Raw genomic sequence first — 27,447 nt, 5'->3', positions numbered from 1 at the left:
ACCCCAGGGATCCTCTCCTGCGACCCCCACGGCCGCCGTTGAAGGTGGCGAGGAGGCGAAGAGGGAGGTGGCGGGCACGCCGCGGGGCGGGGCCTGGTGTTTTGGTTACGCGACAGCGCGAGTGGCCAATGCAGAGTTCGCGTTCCCTCGGGGCTGAGCCGGCGAAGCCAATGAGGGGCGGGGCTTGCGGAAGTGCGAGGGAAGGCGAGAGCGTGTGAGTGTCGGTGCTGCTCCCGCCTCCCTGCCGCTCTCCTCCCTGTCCGGCGGCTGAAGCGCACTCGAGACCCAGCGCCGGGCAGAGCGCGAGGAGGGGTGTCGCGGGGCGGGGGCGAGAGGAGCAGCACCCGCCTGCCCGTGAGACCGTAACGCACCCCCCCTCCGCCCTGATTCTGTTAACGACTGCAGCGCCCCACGGGCGGCGCGTCCCGCCCGGCAGCGGGAGGGGGAGCGGAGCCTGTGTGCTCAAGGAGGGGGACATGGAGGTCCCGAGGCGGGAGCAGCCGGAGCACAGGCAGGAGCGGCAGTACCAGGTAAGGAGCGGTGCCTGCCAATGTGTCTGGGTGCCGCGGCATGGGGGAGTCAGACGCGACGGGCGGTCGAGGTGCCCAAGGGATCGCGAGCGTACGAGTGGTTTTCTTCCTGGGAAGAGCTCGGGAGCAGTATGGAGATGGGGGTGCCGTGGGGAAAGACCAATCTCCTATCCCCTCAGGTGCTGTTGGAAGAGAGACTCGGTTTCTGTGGGCTCCGCAGGAGGCTGGTGTGCTGGGGAGGTGGGGAACAGTGAGGAGCTGCGAGCCCCCTTCCTCCCGTCGGCCGCGACATCGTTCCCGCCGCGCTGAAGCGGGGTGGCTCGCTTTCGCACGTCGCCTTTATAAATAGCCTTGGGATCTTCTACGTAAATAATACCCGCGGTGTTCGTGGGGGCTGCGAGGGGGTAAACCCAGTCGGCAGTCACCTGCAGAGCGGTTCTGCCACTGGCGGTAGCGGCTCTGCGCCCAGTCGCGTTGCTTCAGTTTCTGAAGCCCACTTTAATGGTAATTGCGGAGTAAGTTTGCCTCGATCGGACATCTCAGGGGTATAGCCGGTTTTCTCAGCTCAGACGGTGTAGCGGTGACCGCCAAGGATTTGGGGTAACAAGGGAAGGTTCTTCAGTCCGTGCAATTTCCTTGAGTGATTTTTAATGCTGTTTATTATACGAGATGCAACCTGTAACCTTTTGCACTCTTTGTTATTTTGTAATACTCCGATTATGTGTTCAGTGGTCCGTTCTCCTAATTCAGTGTTCGATGCGTTAAATAACAGTCAGTTGAGTTAAACTTTGCTTTATTTTCCTGGTTCTGTACCTCTCCTGTGTTGCTGCGCAGCGTTGTGCTGAGCTGGTGTGGCTATGTGTGTCCTCGTGAACGTGGAAGTAGCATTGCGCGGTCTTGACAAAGACAACTCTGAAGTTGACAAATTTCAGATACGGCTGTTAACGTTCATGAAGTAGGTCAGTAACCTAGCTTAGTAATTGATGCTGGATTGTTTAAACACGTCAGTAGTTTGCATATTTACTTTCAGCCTGGGGTTCGTAGAGGAAACGAGTGTTTTTTGTGGTTTTGCTGGGTTTTTTTATGGTGCAGAAGACATGCCTAAGTTAAATCGCACATGTAAAATCTCCCGAGCTCTTTTGTGCGCAATTTTCACTTCTGAAAGTCAACACTAGATGGCTTTCTTATATCAGATATCCAACAGAGAAGGGAATGCCTGTAATCTGTTTCTGCAGCCTACTATTTCTGTATGTCTTTTTTTATTTTTTTCCTTCGTGTGAATGATAAACTACCTTGTTGATCACTTCTGCGCTAATTAGACGAGCAGAATTTGAAATTTGCTTACTATCTGACATAATTCTGTGTTTTGATCAGCTCATCTTGCTACTTATAGGCATTATTTTATATATCTGCTACGAATATCTAAAGGAAGTTTGTTTAATTGGAAGGCAGCTCTGCAAAATATTTAGGTTGTTTTAAAGGAAAGCAGTTGGATAAGGAGTGATGCTTGAAAATGGGACAGACACAGTGCTTCACTCTGGGTTATTACTTTGGACTTATTTTTAAAAGGGCGTTAATACTGTTTGTTAAGTTGTTTTGGGTTTGTTTTGTTCCCCCCCGTCCTCTCCCCCCCGCGAATTCTGTACCTTTCTGCTTCAGAATGAAGTGTTTTGGGTTCAGAAACATAATACATCCTGCTAAATATAGCAGTGCCAAGGCCTGATGGCATGCTAACCTATTTCTTATTTTTCTCTGCAACAGTCTGTTGTCAGTGGAATGTGTTATTTCCCCCCTCTTTGCTGCTTTGGTAGCAGCTCTGAAATACTTCAATCTTAAATTTGATCTTTGAAATATCTTTTATTATTAATGCAAACATGTTTAAATCATCAAGAGCTCTAATGCATTATGGATATTTAAACATCACTTAGGCTCCACAACAGTTGATTTATAATTTATATAGCATTCATATAAAGCTAGATTTCAGAGAGGTCTCTGAATGTATTGTTTTGGTTTTGGATGCCTGGTGGGTTACCTTACCAGGTCATGCAGCACTTAAATGAGACAAGAAGTAATACTTGCTTGTAATGAAGGCAGACTGTTTCACCAGTCATATTGGATCAATTAAAGTTCGTGTCATTCTAAACAACTAAACAAAACCTCTTTGTACAAATTCTTTGTGACTCATATTGCTTACTCTGCAAATCAGAATATTTTTCATGGTTTCTCTTCTATGTCCCCAAAAGAAAGATAATATGGGTTTTTTGTAGACATTTACTGATACACCATTACTCAAGGGCATTGTGAAATACTCTTCCAAATAGAGAGAGTCAAATGAGGAACTAGGCAAAGCAGTGGTCAAACAGGCAAAACATTCCCTTTCATTTACTGTTTGACCTTTATAAGTGAACTGAGGCAGTTTGTTTTCGCACTTTCAGCTTCATCTTGGCCATAGCACTCAGGCATTGTACCTAATATTTTTATTCACATATCAGCAGTTCAAACTGTGGGAGAAAGTAAATATTTTCTTCTTGCATTGGCTAGAATAATTATATTTAGGTGGCTGAATGTTAAAATACTTTCCAGTAGGTTTGTACCTTTGTACCATTTAGTGATGAGTGATGTAATTTGGTAATAGTGAGTGAGAAATGCTATGTTGTTATGAAAATAAAAGATAGGTATAGAATGTGGAAAGAGGGTGGGGTGTTGGGTTATCCAGTTTTCTCATGTTAGTCATCCAAGATTACCAAGAGTAGCCATATTGACAGCTTGAAATGACAAATGCTTTTTTTTTACTTTCCACACATATTTTGCTTTGTAATTTAAAATGCTTTGCCATTTTAAAATGTTTGTGCAAGCTGGGTTGTGAATCAGTGAAGTGGAGATGGCTGTTTGTGTATTGCAATATTTTATTCATAGTAGAAATTTTTGATATGTTGGGTGGCATAATTTAAATCCAATACGTTTTGCAAAATGAAGAGAAAATTCAGTTTATCTCTTTATTTTTAAGGGAACTCCTATCCTCTAACAGATCTGAGCACTTCAGAAAGTTTAGGGTAGGGGCACCTCCTTTCATTTTTTTAATTTTTTTTGTACTGTGAGGACTGTCTACCAAATCTGAAAATCCATGACGACTATTAATCCCTCATGACATTCAGTGATGATGCTGTATGACTGACTGGATATTTAAGGATTGCTACAACTATTCACACAAATTGCTCTTTTCTTTTTTTCTTGTTTTAATTAGTTGGTTGTGAAGGAGCAGACTTGACATGAAACATCTGATTTGTCCTGATAGAAGTAAATGAGATGGACCCTGCCTTCCTTTGTAGAAAAGCATTGACCTCAGATTTAAAGCCATTTTCGGTCATAACTGAATGAAGATTTGGAAAGATCATTACAATTGGTGATGCACTTCTAGTTTTTATCTAGAGACAGGATGGCAGGCAGAAATGTTATAGTGATTATTTTGCACCATAGTTCTTACCAGAAGATATGTAGACTCTTTTTTGGATCATGAAAGTGTAATTACATCAGCAGTTAGCTACTTATGATTTTTAAGTGGATTCTTCTAGGTTTCTGGAATTTCTTAAATAGTGATCAGTTCATACATAATTAAAGGTTGTGTTTAAAAAAGTCTTCGATCCTTATGGAGATAATCTTCTGAATGCATAATAAATGTAAGCAGCTGCTGTGCCAGCTTTTTGGATCTGCAAGCAAACAGCTTTATTGAATCTTATGCTTGTAAAACATTTTAAGAATAGTAGATACTTGAAATGAAGTAGGCATTTGTTGTCGTTGCTTCTAACTGGAGACTGTGTTCCTTAGGAAAATAACCTTTTTGGTTGGTTTTCTTTTTGTTGTTTGATTATTTATTTTTTTTTAAAGAAGTTGAGAGATGTAATGTAGAAAGATGTCATAGCCATTTGGGAAGTAAGGGAATCTAGGAGAAGGCTGGAGGAAAGGTAGTAAATTGTGTTGTAGTAGCTGGGAGGCTGGAAGGTGGCAGTAACTGAAGTTGTGACTTCCCCTCCCCCTCAGCAGCTCAAATGAAATTCTGAGCACAAGACTTGGAGTTTTGCCATTGACTTTGATTCTTTTCTTATGTAATGTCTTAATTTGTTGTCCTGGATCATGCAAAGTGGCATATCCAGCTCTTCAGATACTTGTATAATCCTCCTTTGTTGTTTGCTGTTTCTCCCTTCCTTCCTGGTCCTCTACTTGCCCTTCACTGCCCAAATTCTCACTGGCACAATGGTAGCGATAATACCTGCCTGCTACCTCATCTTTTAGGTAGGCTTTTGAATCATAGGTATTTCACAATATATGAAACAGATTTGATGGAATTCTTGTTAAAGGTCATGCAACAGAGATGCAAAGCTCTTGGACAGCTCAACAATTTGCCCTTCCATTTCCCTTTTGGTAAACGTGATACAATCTGTGATGAAATTATAGAACTCCTTTATAGATTGCATAAACAACAGATTACAGAATTGCATAAAATATATTTACAAGAAATAACCTTAACCTGCCACACAACTGGTATTGTGGCAGGTTGATTAATATGGAATAAAATGTTCTTTTTTAAACCCTAGTATGTACTCTAGAATGCCTTCATCCAATTTTTCTGGGGTTTTTGTTGTTGTTTGGGTTTTTTTGACACTTGTTTGTGCCATATATGAGGGAAAGGAGATTCTGGGCCACCTTGTATTTCTTGTGGGAGTTTTACATGCACTTCAGTCAAAGCAGATAGATTGTGAAATAAGTGAGAAGGAAATGATAATTAAGGTAAGGACAGAATAAAGCTTTTCATAGATGTTCTAAATGCACCTACTGTTAAATTACTTATGCTGTGGTTTTGTTTTGTTTTACCTTTCACGTGGGAGAGTAAAAAGGAATTCTGCAATTAATGCATAGTTAATAGTTTTATCTCCTATATTTTATGGAGAAGACATCTGACAAAAATGCAAAATCTCAATCTGTTTTGTTTTCATCTGAGTTTTGAAGTTATTTAATCACTCCTCTGGCTGTTTACATTTGCAGCGTTCTGTTAAAAACTAATTATTTCCTACTTTTAGCTATCTACAGTAAATTCAAGGAAGAGATCAGTCCTAGATATTTTTCTAGTCTCTCAGCACTAAAAATGTGTATCTAACACATTTTAGAATGAACTCTTATTGCAGTATCAATGTAACACAAAGTGGGGAAAATGCTGTGTATATGTGTACTTTCTCACACATAACGTGCATATCGTCTACAGTGTGTAGGTAAGCATATGTATTTTGTTGTGCTGGTCTTGCTTATTTCAGTGGCCAGCTGCTCTTTCAAGAATTAGAAGTAGTTTATGGTGATCAGGTTATCTTTGCTGCTCTGCCATAGCAAAGTAAGTCTTGGTTTTGCTTTGTAAGGTTGTCAGGACAACAGCTTATTATTGTTCCTAGTGGTTTTTCTCTATAGCAATGGAGGGAGCTGTTTCAAAGAGTGGCTGCTTTGCCACATTGGGCTGCAGGATTGCCAGCTGTGATTTGGGTTCAGCAGGATGCTCTGGGTTTGTCATGTAAAAATTCTAATTGATGATGAATGCAAACCCATTGTGAGAATAATTTTGTTCATTGGACTAATGCAAAACAACCCATTGTATTTACAAACCCATGGGCCTATTTTCTCAGCAGTATTGTCATTACTCCTCTTCCATCTGAAGCTCAGAGAAAAATATTTTCTGTTTGACAGTGTGGAACCTATGATACAAGTTGAAACAAGGTAGAAATTAGTTTAAGTCAGTGTGCTCTGGTCTGACACTGGGGCTAACAAGTGAAACCACTGTAGATTTCTCCTAGGTTTGGTTTGTCATGTCTGACAAAATATTGTATGTACTTGATATTTGGTGATAAGCCATACAGTAAATGTTTTAGTGTTGCTATTTTGAAGAGCTACTACTTTTGTTACATGGTAAAAGAGAAAAGAATGACTGCTACTACACGAGGCAAGCTAAATGAATGGAGGTACAGGTACTTCTCTGTATGCAGTCACAATATGCAAGAGGTGCAGTAATTTCAACTGAAATAAGTTTTAGCTTGTTGGCATGTTCAGGGGTGGGAAACTTCTTGGGATATTCACAGGGAGAACCAAACGAAGAAAGCTTTCAAATAACTTTGGAGATTTTAAAAAAAAAAAAATCCGACAATATGCTAACACATGGGATTTATTTTGGCATTTCCATAGCTTCCTTTATATAGTTGATGTAAAAACATCCCTTAGTTTCATTTTCACGTACTTCGATCTCTGCTGATCTGTAGAATCAGTTAAGTGATGTCCAGGTAGCTAAAATCTATCAAAAGAGTAACCTTCTATTTAAAACTCCCTTTTTAGACAACAGAAACAAAAGTCCGTTCCTAGAGCAATTTGGCAGAGATACATAGGCATCTGCATTTAGTTGTGGAAGCTGGCTGACAGAACTAGAAGCTATTGGGATGAACCTGTCAGTGTTCAAATGTTTTCTCCTTTATCTGGATGCCAGGCAGGTACTTCATAGACTCTCCCCATCTCTGGTACTTGCTGCCCCCTCCTCAAACAGCTTTCTTTGGTACATTTGTACATCTGAGTCACACAGCCTGGTTTATATAGAACATTTTAAAGGCATAGCCTAGAGCTACCACAACCATTTCAAATTATTTTTGAAGGTGTTGAGATAGGGTAAGATACATAGAGTGATTGGTGCAATCCCTAACAGTGTGAGAACAGGTTTAATCATTTGTGTTTCTCTTCAAATGTAGAATTTGACCATTTTACTCCAAGAAGGTAATGGGATAGAAGAGATTATCTGAATTGGTCAAGAGCTGTACAGGTGGTTGTGCAGAGTACTATACTGAAAACCCCCAGACAATCAAGTATAAAGTAAGATCCAATAATGTTTTCTTTATGAGCAGCAGGGTTTTCTGGAATTCTGAGCCTTTTTTGGCCTCTTACGCTGCATCCCTGAAAATAATTTTTAGTGGAGATTTCTGAGTGTGAAGGGACAAGTTGTACTTCATTAGTTTGTGAGATTCTCGGATGATTTTGCCAATGTCCGTATTTCTCTCACAGTTAGTATGCTTTGTACTTGTTCTCTGTGCTTGTGTAACTTTTAAAAATGAAGTTTCTATAAGCATCACTGAAACTTTATCTTTTCTGTCCACTTTCGCTGAGTCAAGTAACAGGCTCCTGTGGTGCAGGGAGGTATTGCACTGTGTGATTGCATAAGACTTACTTCCTTGGAAGATAGCAGGAATGGTCAGCTATTTTAACAAGTTGTAATACTGATCTACAGCAAACAGATACTGCATTTTGTAAAGAGACTTGGTCTAACTTTGAATTTTACTGCTTCATTTTTTAAAAGAATTGTTAAATATGTAAGATTATATTAATAGTATCAATGTATAGAGTGTGCCTTTGTACCTGGTAATAGCCATACAAACACTTTTTGTATTCACAACTAGTTGATTGAATATCTGCCTTCCTTCGTGCCTATGAAAGTATTGTGGCTGAGTGCTAAACCAGAGTATTTACATATATGCATGAAATAATAATTTCTTCTGGGAAAATAGATGCTTAATGACAATGTTTTTCTTGTCTTGACTGTGTTACCAAACAGTGTTAATATTACCATTTACTCATTTTACAACATGTGGTATGCCTGTAGGTCAGCAGTGTTTAAAGCTGCAAGTTCAAGATTATCATAAATTTTTTTTGTACTAGCTCTTTCAACCACATCTCTCATTGTGGCAGCTACAGGAATCACTGTGGGGAAAAGTAATCAGAAGAGACATCTGAAATCTGTTGATAGTCCTCTTTCACAGAATCCCAGAATCTTAGAGGTTGGAAGGGACCTCCAGAGAACGAGTCCAATCCCCCTGCCAAAATCAGGATCACCTAGGCCTAGGGTAGTCTGCACAGGAATGCATCCAGGCAAGTTTTGAAAGTCTCCAGACTTAACAACAGGTTATAAGATTGAAAAAACACCATCAAACAAATAATTTTTTATGGACTCAGCAAGTACTGTCCAGACTTCTGGTTATCTGAGGGGCAGATTTGCTCAACTATAAATCCCCCAAATAGAGGTCAACATATCTTTTGTAGTTGTATGTGAAATGTTAAGCAATTAAATTGATAAATAAGTTAAATTTTCGTTTAAGTAATTCTTTGTATTGCTTTTTGTGTTACAGCACGAAGTCTTTCCCATTTCATCATTCGTGTTATGAGGGGAATAATGACTTTGGGTTTCCCTATTTGTGTGGTGACATGAGTTTTTGTATTCATACCTTGTATTTACAGATTCTGAAACCGAAAACCTTTCTAGTACGTGCATAAGCATATTTTTCTTTAGGCCTATGTTTTCTTCCCTAATAGGAAGAAATTCAGTGCAATTATTTTGAGTTTTGCAGGATTTTTTATTTTTGTTTTGCCTAAGCCTTGTGTGAGGTTCCTGAATATCTTTTATATGTTTTTCAAGAGTCCTGGGACCTTTCTGTGTACTGCTGAAACTGTAAATGCTATCATATAATGTTTAATATTGCTTGTGGCAGTTTGCCCATCGCCTGCCTTGAGTTCATTCAGGCTTTTAGCATATTTTTCACAGCATACTTATAACCTAATTGCAATGTTATGATTTGGTGGGAGGACCAGCTGGATTGTCAGGCTCTAAATGTAGTAGTTAATGGTTTGTATTCCACCTGGAGACTGTGGAGTACCATGCTGGGACCTATCTGTGTTTAGTACCTTGATCAGTGACTTGGAGAGGGAGATGACATGTATCCTCATCAAATCTGCATGTGACATGACATTGGGGAAGTAGTTCGAGGACAGTGCTCTGTGTTTTGGAGAGGGTGGTGGGTTGAACTGTAATGAACTCTGGACATTACAAAAGGATAAATGCATATTCTTTCTCCTTGCAATAGTACAGGGTGGGGATTGACTGCCTGGGAAGCAGTGGCTGCTGAAAGGGATGTAAGTCAGCATGCCAGTTTTCACTCTGACAGTTAAAAATGATAGCAGCATACTATATAGGCTTTATGAAGAGGGGCATAGCCAGTGGATTGCAGGTATTCAGAATTCCTTAGACACATTGGACACATGCCATCCATTTTTGGTTCCCTAAATATGTGAGAAACTGAGTAAAACTGAAGTTAATTCAGTAGAGGGCCAGCAAAATGAGTGGCTCAAAGAACATAAGGTGCATAGAAAAAGAGAGAATGGCCATAATATAAAATGGGTGGGGTCCCTATTCAGCACTGGGAAGCTAAAATCACTCTGAAGACAGTAAGGAATTGAAACAGGTAGCACAGGCAGGTTGTCAAGTTTATATTCTTTCCAATTTTGAAGAGCAGACTGGCCAAAGCTTTAGGCAAGTTTGTCTGAATTCAGTGCTTTGAGCAGGAGGCTGGGTTAAACGATTTTCTGTGGTGCCTTCCAGTGTGAATTATTCTATGAAATATACAGTTCTTTTTTTGGTTTGGTTTTGTTATGATAGTTGGTCTGATAAGTGAGAATTTTAGTTGACATTCCCAGTGCGCTGTTTCTGCTTTATGGTAGCAGAGAATATTTATAGAGGATATTTCTTTATTACGGTGTTGGGGAGATTTTTTTACAAGACAATTAAATAATATTATTGTATATTCCTTGTTTAAGCCAGCCAACATGAATTCCCAAATAAATTATTGACAGTTATATATATTATAACTAGTACATAACAGAAGAATAAGCACTTAAAGAAAATAGCATCCTTTCAGATACCTTTGGGTATACTTTTGCTCACCTTGTCACTGAGTTCTAACACATGATTAGCAATATTAGATTTTGAATGTGTGAGCTTCTATTGAGCGATTCTGTTGAATCTCTTCCAAATGATTTTGTTTTGGATTTGGTGTTTGGTTTGTTTGTTGTTTGGGTTTTGGGGTTTTTTTACTGTTAAAGAGCAGGACATGTGAGTTTAAAATTGGCTCTCATCCAGTTATTTGACTCTAGTAATTTTTAATACTGTGAAACTTTTGATCAATCTACACTAGGCTTATCCAAGTACCCAGAAAAAAGCCTTGTGATTTGTTGAATTATTTAAAAATCCAAAGTAAAGTGGTTCCACTCTAAAACCCAGCTTCTGTTGGCACTTTTTTATTCAGTATTAACTTCATAGCTTCGTTAACTATAAAGAGACAGCAGGACGTTAGAATAGTGCGGTGATTCCTGTTCTTGCTCATCCAACTTCACACTAATTATACTTTTAGCATTTCTGTATTTACCAAAATATGAACCAGACTTTGAGTTCCTTGCTTTGGTTTGTGTAATCAGTTTTCTTAAGTGTGTAAAAAATGGGGGGTTTTGTATAACATTCAGCTTCAGTATGAGAGAGGTTGTAAATGCTTGATGAGATCAGTAAAACAAATGGGAAAGGGAATGGAAAGAATTTCTTTTAGGGTAAAATTCCTTTAAGTTGAAATGCCCCTGATAGTGCTTGTCAGTTGGCACAGAGGGTTAGAACTTGACTTCTGAAGATCTTTTGCTATGAGTGAGATGATGCGGAATCTCTTGTCCTTTTGAGTCATATTTTCAACAGAGATAGTAAAACCACTCATTTTATTAAACTGATGGATCCCCAAAGTTATTGAACTGTCTGATGACAGGTGCAGATCAGCAGCCCTAGCCTCAAATCTCCTTTGCCCTGAACTGAACTTATTATTTGTCAGTGATATGGACAGTGGGACTAAGTGCATCCTCAGCAAACGTGTGGATGACACCAAGCTGTGTGGTCCAGTTGACAATGCTGGAGGAAAGGGATGCCTTCCAGAGAGATTTGGACAGTCTTGAGAGGTGGGCCTATGCCAGCTTCATGAAGTTCAACAAAGTGCAAGGTCCTACACCTGGGTTGAAGCAATCCCAAGCACAAATACAGGTTGGGTGGGGAGTGGCTTGAGAGCAGTCTTGAGGAGAAGGACTTGGGGGTGGGGTGTCAGTTGATGAAAATCTCAATGTAAGCCAGCAATGTGCACTTGCAGCCCAGAAGACTGATCATACCTTGGGCTGCATTGAAAAAAGTGTGATCAGCAGGATGAGGGAAGTGATTTCCCTCTCTGCTCTGCTCTTGTGAGACCTCACCTGGAATATTGTGCCCAGTTCTGGTGCCCCCAGATGTTGAACTACTCAAATGGGTGCAGAGGAGGGCCATAAATATGCTTCCTGTGGGTTTGGGTTGTGAGTGTTGGGGCTACTTGGCCTGGAGAAGAGAATGCTCCAGGGAGATCTTACAGCAGCCTTCCAGTACCTGAAGGGGCCCTAGAAGAAAGCTGGAGAGGGACTTTTTACAAGGGCTTGTAGTGATAGGATGAGGAGGAATGGATTTTAACTGGAAGCGGGTAGATTTATACTGAATATTAGGAAGAAATTCTTCACAGTGAGGGTGCTGAGATATTGGAACAGATTCCTCAGAGAGGTTGTGGATGTCCCATCCCTGAAGTTGTTCATGTTTCAGGTTGGATGGGGCCTTGAGCAACTTGGTCTAGTGGAAGGTGTCCCTGACCATGGCTGGGCAGGTGGGTGAAGGGCTGGAGCTAGATGTTCTTTAAGGTCTCTTCCAACCCCAACTATTCTATGATTCCTCTTCCAATCCAGTTACTGTAGAAAAAAACCTGTATCACTGAACTCTTTCATAAGTTTGTTGCACTCAATTTTGATTTACATATGGGTTCCTAGTTTTCTGGGCTTATTTTGTTTTCTGCCATTTCATATTTGTAGTATAAGGCTGTTCAGTGACTTGCTTACTGAGGGCTAACCTCTATGTGGAACAAATGCCAGTACTGCAGCTTAATTTTTACCAATATCCTTGTTTAACCTAAGTACTTTTCCCAGGCAACCAGCACCAGAACAAGAGGATACAGTCTCAACGTGCACCAGGGGAGGTTTAGGCTGGATGTTAGGAAGAAGTTCTACACAGAGAGAGTGCCCATTGGAATGGGCTGCCCGGGGAGGTGGTGAAGTCACCATCATTGGAGGTGTTCAGGAGGAGACTTGATAGGGTGCTTGGTTGCATGGTTTAGTTGATTAGGTGGTGTTGGATGATAAGTTGGACACGATGATCTTGAAGGTAAGGTCTATTCTATTCTGGTCTATTCTATTCTATTCTATTCTATTCTATTCTGGTCTATTCTATTCTATTCTGGTCTATTCTATTCTTTCCAAGATTAATCTAGCCAAACTTTAGCCAGTCTTTAAACTAGACAAACATTTAGCTTTCTCTTCTACAGTATGGTGGCTGGGGAACAGAAGGCCCTTCTCTACGTACGTTCTGCGTGGTTTTGTTATGGCTAATAAGAATTTAAGCAGCATTCTACACAATTGCACATTTGCTAATGGAATATACAGGACAAAACAGAGCCTCATGTCCAACCAACTTCTGCAGCTGGCCACCTCACAAATGAGATAGAGTTGCTGCTTTTGAAAGTAAATGTATTTTATAAACACTTCAGAACTAAGTAATTCCAAACAAGTCAATAAACTCTATAGACATCTGGAAAACTCTAAATTATGCTGAAAATTCTATTGCAGGGAGCAGCGAGTTTTGTTTGTCTTTTACATCTTTTGACTCTGATTCTTAAGTCAGTTATTCATTATTTCCATTCATTAGTGGGTTTAAATAGTCTGTCTGTCCATTAGCATTTTCTTTTCAGGGTGGAACCAACCTTCAAAATTAATCTCCTGATCTTTCCATTTGCTAATATTTTGTTTGCATGATGGACTAGTCTGAGAATGGCAATTTTATTCCTAAAACTAACCCCTAAGAAATGTTGACCTTAGTGTAAACTGCATTTCTAATTCCAAAGGCTGTACAGTTTGAATAATTAAGAATTGGAAGTTAAAAATTATGTGGCTAAAGTTGACATGCTTTACACAAAGAAATAAATAGGTGAGAAGAAAGCAAATAGCAAAAAGAAACAAAGTTTACGGAGTAAACACTTATTTCTAATTATTCTGGAAGTCAGTCTTTTCTCTTAACTTGCTGGGACTTGAACCAAATTATAAAAAGTATTGTCTTCATTTTGGCCAGCTCACTAAAATTGAATTGAGTAATGTGAGCTGTGATTACTCAATGAGAAAGGTACTTACAGCAAAACAAAATGCATCAAAATGCCCCCATCACTGAGGAAATCTGAGGAGAGTTGTACTGTAGGTTTAAAATCATTATAGCAGTACCGCCTACTTCACTCTTCAGTTTGGGATTTTCAAAGGCTCAGTTTGAGGTGGGAAAAAAAGACCTATTTGTTGGGCTGTTTCCCCATCTAACCTCCCGTTTCTCCTCCTGAAGACAGTCTGGCTATCATTTAAATTCATAATGGAACGAATACAGGTTACTATACTGTAATGGTTACTTTTTTTCAGTGTTTCTTTTTATAGCTTTTTCTGGTTGTAATAGTTTGACTCAAATCTGTTTACATACCAGTGTTTCAGTAACATATACCAAAATAAACACAGAGTTTTGTGTATTTGCTTTGTATTTTTCTGTCTCTACTATTGGTTTTATTTCTGTTTGTTTGTTGTTCATTGAAACTAGATTTAAAAAATTGCAACTAATCAGCTCACATGAGTTATGGCAATAATATAATAAATCCTCTTAGTTGAGCTGACCACAGTAAAACGTTGCAGTTACGAGGTGTTATGAAATCTAAATCCTGAGCTTCTAATAAAATATTTATGGCTTTCAACCTTTTTGGCAATAAATAAATAACCCCCCAACAAAACACCAACACCCCACCCCCCAAAACCCAACAAACAACCTGTTTAGCATGTATTTTGTTCTCAAACTGTAATAACATAATTTCTGCTCTAGTACCTTCCTCTTCCCACATAGTCTTTCATTATACAATAAGTTTTCATGCTCTTCACTTGTGCTCAGTTTTGTCTCCCATGCCCCCCTACTGACTTGCTATTACCCACTTGTAGAACAAAAAAATCACTTTAAAAAGCATAGACCTGAGGTACAAGAACATAACTCACTTAAGCTCTGGGTGTTCTACTGTACTCAGAGGGGTACAGTGTGTTGTTTCTCTCAGAGGCTGGAGGCAGTGCATGCCTCCTAGTGAAAGACAGCTGTCTGTCAGTTCATGTACCTGCTGGGAAGTATGTGCTCGTATTTCCTTCCTGCCTGTAAAGTCTAACTTTTGCTGCTGCCAAGAGGACACGCTCTTAATTCTCAGGTAGACCAGCAGAACAGGTTGCCCATTGACCACTGTGAAATTCCTTTTCCATCTATGTGTTTTACGGGATTTGCACAGTATTTATTGTAAGAGAGCTCAGAGTAAGGCTTTTTTGCTATGTTGTTTTACAGTTCTTTTTCCTGTAGTAGCATGTCCCCTCAATAAAGTAGTAAATGGTAATATGATTTTTCTAAATGTATGGAGAACATTCTGTCATTTACAAGTAATTAGACTTTATGTGATTTTTCTGTCTCATCAGTTAGAGGAAATAAAAGCACTTGCAAGAGTTTCTGAAGATCAGAAAGTGCATGTAAGGTTCACAACAATGATGGAATTTTTCTGTTCAGTGGATTTTAAATGCCTAAATACTTTTCAGGATACCAATCTTTGACCTTTTTTTTTTTTTCTTTTCTTTCTTTCTTTTTTTCTTTTTTTTTTTTTCTTTCTTTTTTTCTTTTTTTTTTTCTTTCTTTTTTCTTTTTTTTTTTTTCTTTTTTTTCCTATTTAATACCTGTAGGATTAACACCATTTAGCACATGGAAGAAGTATTAAATTAACAGGTGTTCCGGTGTGGTGGTGATGAAAAACTCTTGGGTTATGTATGCCATTGATATTTGGATGAATTTGACTTTCACCTGTCAAATCAGAGTTGTAGGTGTGGCTTTCTTTTTTTTCCTTTCTTCTGTTTTAACTTCTTGTCTGGTATATGCAATTAATATGTATACTCTAAAGGTTATTCATAAGTTTAATGAGAACCCTGGTATGCTTGTCAGAGATTTCTTCACCTTTTTTTCCCTCCTCCTATGTCACAGCCTTAGCCACTGGTATTAATATTTTTATAATCAAAGTTATAAGCAACATATAAAACTTGTCAAAAATTGTCAAATATTCTGCTCTCTTCATATTCCAAAATATGTTAGATAGTCTTTTATGTTCTTTCTTTTGTCTATCCAATTTCAATGTATGGTAACTTGAAAATATTTCTGTTTTCAGAAGAAAGCAGCAGTGTACCTATTTTTGTTCTTGAAAGTACGAGCTGCTTAAAAATCCTATAGCCTGAACCATAGGGTGACTGATATGACGACTGAAACAAGAAACGCTAAGCCCTTTGTGGGAAGGGTAAAGAAGAGCTGGGTGATACTTAGGATATTTGTGATAGCTGCAAGTTGTATGTGTTGCAATTGTATGGAAGTATAAAGCATATTTTTTGTACTGGTCAGTCTTTGATGTGCTTTTTTTTGTCAAGCCAGGCTCAACTTCTAGCAAAGTGGTAAGAATTTCTTGAGTAAAGCTTTTTACTAAAAAAGAAAGAAAACAGAAAGGCTTTTGGGTTAGGAAGCAGAGAAATCTTTGCCAGATGGGAAAGTTACTGGGATATGTTATGTATGCATGCCTGTGCACACATGTGAAATACAGAAAGAGAAAGAAAACATAACTGTGAGTGACTGTTTTATTACCTGTTCCACACAAGCAAAAGAAGCAATCCACTCTCAGATCTGAAAAAGAGCACTGGTTATTTTCTGCTTCCAGTAATCTTGGTTTTATAAGTCAGCATAAAAAGACTATTTATTTTTGGTCTGAGATATTAATGATTTAAAATTTTTTTTTGTTTTGGTTGCTAGATATCAATTCTGGGTGGAAATGCTATGATGATTTTTATTACTCTGTCAACTGTGTTATTTCAGTTTTTAGAATAGAATATACTCTAGGTAGCATGCTTAATGGTTGTAAGTTGTTATACTAGTTTATTGAGGTAAAACTGATGGCACACACTCTTCCAAAATGCCTTGTAAATCTTCCTGGTAGCAACTGAAGTGTTATAACAGACGAGATTGTCTTGGTTCAGTTTTGATTCAATGGTTGAGATAAGGGATGTGTTTCTAGAACGTTGACAACCTTGGAAGTTTGTTTCAGAACAGGTTAAATTCCTCTTTGTTTTGACTCTTTCTTTTTTTTTTAACACCAAAAAGCTGTGTTCACAAGACCGAGATATCACAAGAGGGAGGGAAACATACTGTTAAGGCAAAAAACCTGTGACATGGCACAATGCCAAAACTGAGTTCTGTTCCACCTGTGTTAGCTAACACAATGCATGAAGGTGCAGAGCATTACTGTCTTTCTGAAATATTATCTGTAAAATGTTTGGGTATAAAAGATGCCAAGAAACATGACATCCTTTTTAGTCCCAGCTAAGATACACAACACTCATTAATGTAATCTGCATTCTCTCCTATGCATGAGCTTAGAGCTATTATAATTCATGTTTGGGGGGGGGAAAGTACATAAAAAAAACCAACCAGATGGAAAAAAAACAAAACACCAAAACATAAGTTGAGAGAATGAGTTGTTTTCTTTATGTAAATGTAGTCATTCACATTTTGATTCACAGAATATTATCATAATGTAGTCTCCTAATTTTATATTTACATTTACTATGAAGCTCTTAAATACATCCCCAACCGGCGTACTATTGTTTTGTTTAGAAGTTGGTTAGATCATATCTGAATTATGTTAAAATCTGTTAAATCTTAACCAGTGGAGTTTTAAATTGGGATTGCAAATGTCTTTTTAAAAAATGGTTTTCTTTCTGTGATGCATGCTTATTTCTAAGCTCTGTGCAAAAAATATAAGGAGTGTATTTGTCTCTTGGCCACCTTCCCCTCCTCCCCCCCCTCTTAGAGGTGGCTATTACTCCTGCTTCACAGATACTGAATACTACACAGTTAAGGACCTATATGTAAGTTCAGCAGCAGATGGCCTCTTTAAAAAACACAAATGCAGGGACTCCCTTACTGAAGATGGAAAGAAAATTACTGAATATGGCACATGGCATCATGAAACTGTTATCCAGCTACTTACTCAGTAATTTAAATGTGTGGTATTGTTTTTCTATTCCTTGGACAGTAAGGTCTATAAAAGTCCATGATAAATATTGCATCAGCATATTTCTGGTAAAACAACCAAAACTTTCTTAGTAATTTTTTTGTTTCACAGGAATACAGGAGGTAGGGTATTACCTGTGTATTTCCTCATCTCTCCTCTTTTGCAGTGGTGCCTTTGGGATGCTTCTAGTTTGATTGACAGGCTGGCACATTTGGGCATGTCTGGAATACAGACCGTGTTTCTCATTCAGAACCACATGAACTATGCTGTGTTAGAAGTTAATTGTTGATGCTTCATCTACAAAAATGAGTTTAGCAATTTAAACTGGAAGTTTTGTGTAATCAAAATGATTTGTTGTTTTATTTGGTTTTCTTCTTTTTTTTTAAATAGAAGACACCCAAACCCAAGTTTTGGTATGAAATTTCTTTACTGACTACTCTTCTATTTTACCATTTAGTATAGAACAAAGGGATGGGAAAAAGCAGTAAAGGTGGTTATTGTAATTGCCTATATAAAAAATGCTTGTGAATGAGCTGCCTCTGCACCTAAGTTGGGGAGTTTGGAGGTAGAAAGGAACCAGACAGAACAAAAAGACACCAGCCAATAAAATCCAACAGCTTCCAATAGGTAATACGAGTTATTTAGTAAATGTTCACATAAACACTGGATGAGTGAGAGAGCAGTGAGAAAATGACTCTGTAGGGTAAGTACATAAATATTGAATAGAATAGAATTAACCAGGTTGGAAAAGACCTGTGAGATCACCAAGTCCAACCTATCACCCAAAACTATCCAATCAACTAAACCATGGCATCAAGCGCCCCATCCAGTCTCCTCTTAAACACCTCCAGTGATGGTGACTCCACCACCTCCCTGGGCAGCCCATTCCAATGGCCAATCACTCTTTCTGTGAAGAGCAACTTCCCAACATCCAGCCTAAACCTCCCCTGGTGCAGCTTGAGACTGTGTCCTCTTGTTGTGGTGCTGGTTGCCTGAGAGAAGAGACCAGCCCCCACCTGGCTATGACCTCCCTTCAGATAGTTGTAGACAGCAATAAGGTCCCCTCTGGGCCTCCTCTTCTAGTTGCAGTGGGAATCCAGAATGTAGTAAAAATGTTTCCTTAAAGTACTTGAAGAAGAATTGGTTAGGTTGTTTTTTATGTTTAATATGTAAAGGCCTATTATCTCACTCAGACCTCCAAAAAAAGTTTATTCAAATAAAAATTGTTATATTAAGTTTACACTTTCTTAGGCTTCATGTTTAACTTAAGACAGCTACCATGTCCTAAAGCACCCAGTGTTGCAAACTTCAGGAAAGGTATTTTTTTCCTATTTCACTCACTTAATGGCTGAAATCTTAGTGTCTTGTTTGTTTGTCTGTTTGTTTTCCATGACAAACTTTCCTAGACTTAGGTGAAACTAGAATCAATATGTAGCTAAAAAAATGTGACCAAATCCTGTTGCTCTATGAATAGGGATTAGTAGTATTTGGGATGCTGTAAGTTTTGGGCTGCTTCTAAGAAGGTCCTTCTGGCCCTGAAAGAGCCAGGTAGTATTCTTGTTACAGTATATTAGAATGTACTTATCGGACAGCTCAGGTCTCTGTACTCCTCTAAAGAATCACCATTCATTCTTTATTTTTTCTCTTGGGTATTTACCATATATATATGTTGTATCTATCTTGTTTTGTATTGTGTGTGTATGTTTTCAGTGTGGCTTATTCCACTGTCCTATTACACCATGTAATTGAGTGTTGACTATAAAAAGCAATGGTAGTAAATTGAGACTCATATTCTTGGAGTGAATTTGATGACCAGTTATGCTATTTTTGTCTTTGATATGCAAATGCAATTCTGGGCATTGTCAGTCTTCTCAAATGTTGTTTCAGAGTTAAAGTTGAAAGAGGACTGTACAGAATTCTGAAAAGGCTTTCTAATCAAATGCATAAATTCAGTATGTATGAAAAGCACTATGAGCTTGAATTGTGTTGAGTGAAGATATGATCAAATTAATTTCTAAGTTTGGCAACCTAGTTTCTTTAAATTACTGGACATCCCAGCAGGGGAGCTGGATGGTACTTTAAAGAACTTGGTTGATATTAAATATCCAGCTTCATTTTCCACAGTTCAAGAGGGATGTTGAGGAATTGGCATGCACCAATAAGATGAGTGGAGGCACTGGCTGAGCTAGGTTTCTTTACTCTGAAAAGCAGCTATTGTGTGACCTAAGAGTATCCTGCTTGAAGTATAGTTGCTTTAAGGGCAGGTTATCAAGATGATAGAGTTCAGTTTTTCTCAGTGGTACCAGATTGACCCCAAACTGTCATATGGTGTGTCCAGGTTAGACATGAGAAGGAACACTACTAGGAGGCTGTTACAGCCCTGGAACAGGCTGACTGTTGAATTTTCCATCTTTAGAGGTCTTGAAGACTCTGCAAGGCAAAGCCATGCCTGAGCATTTCTAGTGTTGCTGACAGTCCTGCTGTTAGCAGAAGGCTGGACTGCATAATTTCAGCAGGCGTCTCTCAGCCTCTAAAAAACTTAACCCAATTAATTTTTTTTTCATCCTCTATCCCTTTTCTATCAAAAGGCAGATGAGATGATAGTAACAATACCCCCTTCCCCCCCCCCCCCCCAAAAAAAAAAAAACAACAAACCAACACCCTTCTATGGCTAGCATTTGAAAACCATCCTGCTTTACACTCTTGAGATAAATGGAACTGATAAAATGGGGTTTTTTGGGTGTGTTCTTTTGTTTGTTTGTTTTATAAGTGAGTCTTAAAGTTTTGGTTTCCACTTGAAAAAAAACCAAAGTATTTTTTCACTTCAGGGAAAAGTTAATGAGAAATAAGGTACTAAGTAGACCTGTTGGAGCAATATGAGGAAAAAATATGATAGAATCCTAAAATTGTCAGGTATGGAAGTGACCTCAAGGATCATCTAGTTCCACCCCCCTGCCATGGGCAGGGACACCTCATACTAAATCAGGTTGCTCAGAGCCCCATCCAGCCTGGCCTTAAAAACCTCCAGGGATGGAGCTTCTACCACTTCCGTAGGCAATCTGTTCCACTGTCTCACCACCCTCATGGTGAAAAACTACTTCTAGTTTTGCGCCATTCCACCTGTCACTGCCTGGCATCCTAAAAAGTCCCTCACCAGCTTTCCTGTAGGCCCTGTTAAGATACTGGAAGGCCACAATAAGGTCTCCTTGGAGCCTTCTCTTCTCTAGACTGAACCCCAGCTTGTAATTGGTGCTTCAGAACTGGACACAGTACTCCAGGTGGGGTCTAACCAGAGCAGCGTAGAGGGGGAGAATCACCTCCCTTGATTTATAGCCACCTGCTGGCTATGCTTCTCGTGATGCAACCCAGGACATGATTGGCTTTCTGGGCTGCAAGTGCACACTGGTGGCTCATGTTGAGCTTCTCATCCACCAGCACCCCCAAGTCCTTTTCTTGAGGGCTGCTCTCAAGCCAGTCATTGCCCAGCTTATATTGGTGCCTGGAATTGCCCTGAACCTGATGCAGCACCCTGCACTTGGTCTTGTTGAACCTGGTGAGACTGTGATGGGTCCACCTCTCCAGCCTGTCAAGGTCCCTCTGGAGGCCATCCCTTCCCTCTGGCATGTCTGCTGCACCACACAGCTTGGTGTTGTCAGGAAACATGCTGAGGGTGCCACTGTCCATGTCACCAACGAAGATGTTAAATGAGACTGGTACTGATCTCTGAGGGACTTCAGTTGTAACTGGCCTTCACTTGGACATGGACGCATTGACAGCCACTCTTTGGGTGCAGATATCAAGCCACTTCTTTATCCACTGAATGGTCCATCCATCAAACCCATATTTTACCAGTTTGGAGATGTGGATGTCTTGCGGGAGAGTGTTGAAAGCTTTGCTCAGGTCCAGGTATTACAGGGTTTGCTCAGGTCCACATATGACTTCTGTCAATAGTGTTCACAGCACTGTAATTTACTTAAGTTTATTTCATACCTGCGTTATGACCTGTGGATAATTTTTCAACCTTTGCTGCTTTTAGCAGTTTTCCAGAGTCAGTTGCTGCATTCCTCTTATCTTTAATAGGAAGATGTCAGTTATTACACCATCTAGCAGTTTGGTGGTGGGGTTTTTTGCCCTCTTCCTATCCCCCCCCTTTTTTTTTTTTAATCTGCTCTCCTGTGGACACCATTAGTGATTCTGTCTTGTTTAGTAACTTTAGTTACAAGCTTGGTAACTCATCTTTATTTGCATTTTCAGTATTTACACTTTCACAAGGTGTTGGACTCTGGGATAGTACAAAGTAAAAAAAAAAAAAAACAAACCAAAACTAGAATGTGAGCACTAATTGCTAAGCTTTCCTGTCAGAGAACAGAGAAACAACAAAGACAGAATGGATTTGAAAGTGTCTGTATACTATCTACTCTGTACTATCTACTGTATTTTCTATAATTTTTGGTCCAATTGTGATACTTTGTAGTGCCAAAATTGGTATGTTTCATGCTGCCTTTGTGGTCTTGATTATTCCATGCCTCTGCTGTGTGGTCAAAATGATGTGATGCAATGGAAAAATAAAAACATGAAGATGAACATTATTTCTAGAAGAAAAATAAGATGGGAATGAAGACGATGTTTGTGTTACATAGATGAAGGGCAATGTGTGAAGTGGCATGTTCAAAATAGAAAAGATGAAGGTGTAACTCCTTGTTCATTACCTTTTACTAAGAATAATTACAGTCAATATTCATTACTAACATATTGTAAGTAAAAAGACATCTAGAGAAATGATAAGCAGTGTTGGGTGTTAATTTCCTACAAAGTCATTTTGGTGTAATCCACAAATCCTATAGCAGCCTCTAGTTTATATTTTCTGTTTTTATAATGAAGAATATTTGTTACTTAAGATGATACTCAAAATGTGATGGAACTTCTCTCTTTTTTCATATTCATGATAAATATATAGTTACATTTGAGTGCGTATAAGAAAATGATAATGGCCTAAGGATAGACCTGTTTCCACTGCTGTTTAGAGTGAACCAGTAGTGTCTATTGCACTGTCCACTATACCTGTGTCTTAGCACGTGCTCTTTATTTCACGTCTGTCAGAGAAAGGATCATCCAAAGTTACAGGTTGCTCAGCAGGTTCCACAGGAATTCTTTTCAGCAGTTAATCAGATTCAGGCAGAGAAAAGCTGAACGGATATTGTGTTTCAAATTGCTACTGCTGTGTAATTAATTGTGCTTAATTAGCAAATCTTTCTTTAATTATTCAGACTGCAGTGATGGATTTTGTTTTCCTAGGTAACTGATCACATAACATAGCAGTATAGAAAGCTGTGTATAACAAATTCTGAGTACTTGCATGTTTCATTGAAAGTGTTTTGATTGAAACACTGGTAATCTGATGACCCTCAAATTGTCCTGTCCCACTCAGTCCTTCCAGCTGGCTTGCTGCAGCTTTAAAGATACAAGATGTGTGGTTGGGCAGTGTGCTATCTGGTAATTAAATGCTCTTTCCTGTGCTAGGTTCTCAGATTGGAAATGCATCCACTGGGGAGGCATCCCTCTTTTGATGTATGCACAGGGACTGAGCTCTAGCAACAGTGTTTAATGTGATGGTGAAATATCTGGAAACTGCCATGAAGCTGGTGAGGTTAGGCCAGCCTAGATCGAATAAGATATCCCTTCCATAGAGAGGCAGATTTGACTTTTGTGATAGTATTTTTATGTTTTATCTGATTTTACATTTTGCCTGTTTGTGGTAGATGTGCTGCAATAGCGCGTGATAGTGATAAAATTATCAGTTTCCTTTTAAATTGAGTGGTATGTGTAGCCTGCTACATGATTATAATCCTCCTCTGCTTGATTTCTTCTAGAATTTGAATTTTCTACACATCACTGAGCAATAGAGACACAGATCTCAGAGACATGAATGCAATTTTTATTGTGATAGATTTTGACATTTTTGAAACTTGCAAATGAGCTCACAGACCCCGAACCAGCCCAAGTTAATTTTCATTGTACTTGTGGCATTAGTACAGCAATTCAGAATGTGGAGTCAATAAAAATGTGTAAGTGGTGAATCCTGGTTTGGATCTGAAATAGACATTGTAACATTGCAGCCAGCATTTGTAGTAAAAAATTTTGTAAAATAAGAGAGAGGGATGGTTTTATTGTTGAAGAGGGGTTTTGTAATGTGGTTGGTTGGGTTTCTTTTCAGGTTTGGTTTGTTGGTTTGTTTTTTTTTGGTGGTCACAGGTGGCTGGAACATTGATTTGTACACTTTTTTTTGGGCAGCATAAAACTAAGAAAGAACTTACAGATTTAGTAGGAAAACCCAGTTCACTAGTCAATATATGGAAGAACTGTGTCTAAAGCCAAGGATTTTATAAGTTTTAAAGCAAAGATACTGCCTTGTATACCTTACAGAATCACAGAATGTCAGGGGCTGGAAGGGACCTCAAGAGATCATCTAGTCCAACCCCCCTGCCAGAGCAGGGTCACCTATAGCAGATCACACAGGAACGCATCCAGGTGGGTCTTGAGTATCTCCAGAGAGGGAGACTCCCCAACCCCACCCTGGGCAGCCTGTTCCAGTGTTCTCTCACCATCACAGTGAAACAATTCTTCTTCCTGTTTCCATGGAACTTCCTATGCCTCAAATTCCATCCATTGCCCCTTGTCCTGTCATTGGACATCACCCAGAAGAGCCTGGGTCCGTCCTCTTGGCACTCACCCTTCATGTATTTACAAACATTAATGAGGTCACCCCTTAGTCTCCTCTTCTCCAAGCTGAAGAGCCTCAGCTCCCTCAGTCTCTCCTCATAAAGAAGATGTTCCTACTCCTTTAATCATTTTTGTGGCTCTGTGCTGAATTCTTTCAAGCAGTATCCTTTCCCTCCTGAACTGAGGGGCCCAGAACTGGACACAGTATTCCAGATGTGGCCTCACCTGGGCAGAGTAGAGAGGGAGGAGAACCTCTTGAGTTTCTAGAAGCAAGAGAGCAGATCTGGAGAGATGTGGACATTCCACTGGTCAGTCAGGACTGGGTTAGAGATCTTCTATACTAATGCGGTGGGCATAGCCTAAAACCACCACAACCAACTGAAGACAAACAAGTCTGTGGGTCCCAAGGGGGTGCATCCATGAGTGCTGAGAGAGCTGGCTGATGCTGTTGCTGAACCTCTCTCCTTCGATGATCTTTGAAAAGTCCTGGAGAACTGGAGAAATGCCTGATGACTGTAAGAAAGCCAGTGTCACTCCAGTCCTCAAAGAAGGCAAGACCCAGGTAACAGTAGACCAGTCAGCCTCACCTCCATCCCTGGAAAGGTGATTGAGCAGATCATCTGGGAGGTCATCTCTAACCACATGGAAGACATGAGGGTAATCAGGAGTAGCCAACACGGATTTACCAAGGGGAGACCCTGTCTGACTAATCTGATACCCTTCTATGAAATTATGACCAAATGGGTAGATGAGGGAAGAGCAGTGGATGTCATATATTTTTACTTCAGTAAAGCTTTTGATACTGTCTCCCATAGCATCCTCATGGAAAAGCTCAGGAAATGTGGCATAGAGGGTTGATCTATGAGATGGATTGAAAAGTGTGTCGACAACAGAGTTCAGAGAGTTGTCATCAGTGGCGCAGAGTCACTGCGGCCAGTGGTGTTCCCCAGGGATCAGTACTGGGTCCAGTTTTGTTCAATATCTTTATCAATGATAAAGGGGATTGAGTGTACCCTCAGCAACTTCACTCATGATACAAAACTGGGGGGAGTTGGGTGACACCTCATCAGGCTGTGCAGCCATGCAATGACACCTGGACAGGCTGGAGAGCTGGGTGAAGACAAACCTCATGAAGTTTGATAAGGACAAGTGCAGGGTCTTGCATCTGGGGAGAAATAACCGGAGGCACCAGTACAGGTTAGGGACTGCCCTGGTGGAAAACAGGTCCATGGAGAAAGACCTTGGAGTGCTGGTGGACAGCAAGTTCTCCATGGAACAACAATGTGCTCTTGTGGCCAAGTGAGCCAATGGTATCCTGGGGTGCATCAAGAAAAGCATGTCCAGCAGGTCTAGGGAGGTTCTTCTACCTCTCTACTCTGCCCTTCTGAGACCACACCTGGAATACTGTGTCCGGTTTTCGGTTCCCCAGTTCAAGAAAGACAGAGAACTGCTGGAGAGAATCCAGCAGAGATCCATGAGGATAATTAGGGAACTTGAGCATCTCCCCTATGAAGAGAGACTGAGATCTCTTGGGCTATTTAGTCTTGAGAAGACTGAGGGGGGAATCTCATCAATGTATATAAATATCTGAGGGGTGGGTGTCAATTGGAGGAGGCCAAGCTCTTTTTGGTGATGCACAGTAATAAGACAAGAAGCAGCGGGTTCAAGCTTGAACATAGAAGATTTCACCTTAACATGAGGAGAAACTTCTTTACAGTGAGAGTGATGGAGCACTGGAACAGGCTGCCCAGAGAGGTTGTGGAGTCTCCTTCTCTGGAGACTTTCAAAACCCAGCTGGATGCATTCCTGTGCGGACTACCCTAGGCAATCCTGCATTGACAGGGGGATTGGATCTGATGATCTCTTGAGGTCCCTTCCAACCTCTAATGTAGTGGGATACTGTGAATGTTGACCAACTGTCTTGGGCCCCTTTGTGTTCTAGTACCCTGTCCCATGAGATTTCCTTTAGCAATTGTCTGAAAAGACCAAAGTTGGCCCTGCTGAAATCCAACATTGTAATCCTGCTTGATACTTTTTTCCTACCACACAAGATCCTGAACTTCAGCATCTCATGGTCACTGCAGCCAAGGCTGCCTTCAACCTTCACTGCTTCAACCTGTCCCTCTTTGTTGGTGAGTATTAGGTCCAGTAATGCTTCTCTCGTAGTTGGTTCCTCCACCATTTACATCAAGAAATTATCATCAATGCACTGGAGGAACCTCCTGGACTGTGGCTGGCTGGCTGTATAGGCCTTCCAGCAAATATCTGAGTAGTTGAAGTCCCCCATGTCAACCGCAGCGTGTGATTGTGAGACTGCTGTCAGCTGTTTATAGGAGGCCTCATTGACTTCATCATCCTGGTCAGATGATCTGTAATAGACACCCACAACAGTGTCACCCATGCCAGGCTGCCCCTTAATATGCACCCAAAAACTCTCAACGTGCCATCCATCCTCCCCTGGGCTGAACTCAGCACAATCTAGTTGCGAGCAACACCACCATCTTGCTTAGCTGATCTACCTTTTCTCAAAAGGACACAGCCATCTGTGACCACATTCCGGTCATGTGAGCTGTCCCACCAGATCTTTGTAATTGCCACTAGATCATAACCCCTTGACCGTAGATGGATTTGTAACTCCTCTTGTTTATTCCTCATGCCGTGTGTGGGTGTACAGACAGTGCAGAGAGCAAGCTGGGTACAGCAATTCCACCCTGGGGGGTGGGAGGCCTTCTGGTCCACTCTAATACCAGGACACTGCCCCACTGGTACAAGCCTTGAAAAAACACTTGCATTGTTTTACAGCAGGAACTGCATGGAAAAGGGAAAGACAGAGCATGGAATTTGGGGAGAACTGGCATGAATAACAACCAAGTGAATGCCTGATCAGGCATATCTGTTGTTTTCATGACTCTCTAGTTTTATTTCATTTCACTTCCTAAATCTTGGTGCCTTTTTGTTTTTTGTGTCTCATTATACAGAGCTAAGGGTAAAAAAATATGTTGTTCATCTTGTTTATGGCTTGTTTACTGTTTTTTTTTGTTACAGTAAAGTGTGCTGCTACTTCTTTAACCTTCTCAGTCTGTATTTCAAAAACGAAGTCG

General features: G+C 40.1%; 1 protein-coding gene across 6 annotated transcripts in view; it reads left to right on the top strand.

Annotated features, from left to right (window-relative positions):
* Nucleotides 1-200: 200 nt before the first annotated feature.
* Nucleotides 201-27,447, top strand: part of SIPA1L2 (signal induced proliferation associated 1 like 2) — a 131,629-nt gene continuing 104,382 nt past the window's right edge. For all 6 annotated transcript variants that reach the window (XM_068154314.1, XM_068154304.1, XM_068154332.1 and 3 more), the window contains exon 1: nt 201-530. The gene's annotated coding sequence lies outside the window, so the exon portion shown is untranslated. The remainder of the gene's footprint in view (nt 531-27,447) is intronic.

Source organism: Melanerpes formicivorus, unplaced genomic scaffold, assembly GCF_026170545.1.
Source record: "Melanerpes formicivorus ecotype bairdi unplaced genomic scaffold, bMelFor1.0.p_v2 SCAF_2, whole genome shotgun sequence".
NCBI classification, from domain to species: Eukaryota; Metazoa; Chordata; class Aves; order Piciformes; family Picidae; genus Melanerpes; species Melanerpes formicivorus.
This window is presented reverse-complemented; position numbering and strand designations above follow the sequence as displayed.